The following is a 1,157-nucleotide window of genomic DNA, read 5'->3' as shown; positions in this document are numbered from 1 at the left end:
GGGGGGGGCTGGGGTCATGGGAAACCAGAGGCTTGTCCTCGTAACATCACAACATTGCGCAACATTTTTTACTTGACAAAAAAACCCACCCAAGTATAAGGGGAAAAGCAGAAGGAAAATGAGGCTAAAAGTTAAGAGCAAGTTGGTATGGGGTCCCTAAGTAAGGACCTCATGTGGATATCAAGCGTGTCAGTTCATAACTAGACTAATCGCTACCTTAGAATTACAAAGTTCTATCTGACATTTTTCGTCGTTTTGAGTTACTACGAGACCATGAGGTCGGAAACAAAATGTTCTATCTGATCTATCGAAATCGTAAAATTATTCAGATTTGCTACCAGTATATTCAAGTAACTGTGTTCGCAAACGCTTGACAAGTCGTGTAACTCAACATTTTAGACGTCCAATCTTCCAAAAGTAGATAGTGAGCAAATAGGACTTTGTAATTCTGATACAGCGACATGTTACATTACATAGTTCATAACCTTATAAACAATCGGTCGTTTTTACAATAACCAATATATTCTGGGCGCTCCTTCAGCTCGGAAGGTACCATGCTGGACTACGGAGAGGTAGGCTTTTTGTTCAAATCCCCGAGGGGGGGGGGGAAGCTGTTCTGAATTTGGGCTGTTTTGAGCATTTTTAAGACACTCCAACTATTTGACTTGATCCTATCGGAAGTACACCTTTGACATAACATTGCTGGGTTGAAAGGGGCTTCAGAATTATACTACTACAACAACATGAACAACAACAACGACAACAACAACAACAACAACGACGACGACGACGACGACGACGACGATAGCAACATTTTCTTTATTAAAATGTCAGCCCTTCATATGTTGAAGAAACTTGTTGAGTGCTGCATAGTTTTGAAGAAAACTCGTTGAATGTTGCAAAGTTTGGGAAAAAACTCGTTGAATGCTGAAAGAAAAATTTTGAAGAAAACTCGTTGAGTGTTGCAAAGTTTTGTAGAAACTCGTTGAGTGTTGCAACCATATACTTCAGACAAGCAAATCAGACGAAGAAAAAAAACGTTTCAAGCTTTGGGTATCTTGAAAATGTATTGTCCCAGCGCCATTAAAATTTGCTCTCGTTTGGGTGGATAAGAGAGAGAGAGAGAGAGAGAGAGAGAGAGAGAGAGAGAGAGAGAG

At 40.3% G+C, this 1,157-nt stretch overlaps 1 protein-coding gene across 3 annotated transcripts in view; it reads left to right on the top strand.

The window, feature by feature from the left end:
* Window positions 1–1,157, top strand: part of LOC101851996 — a 42,718-nt gene that overhangs the window by 24,759 nt on the left and 16,802 nt on the right. The window lies entirely within an intron of this gene.

Source organism: Aplysia californica, unplaced genomic scaffold (genome assembly GCF_000002075.1).
Source record: "Aplysia californica isolate F4 #8 unplaced genomic scaffold, AplCal3.0 scaffold00019, whole genome shotgun sequence".
Lineage (NCBI taxonomy): Eukaryota > Metazoa > Mollusca > Gastropoda > Aplysiida > Aplysiidae > Aplysia > Aplysia californica.
This window is presented reverse-complemented; position numbering and strand designations above follow the sequence as displayed.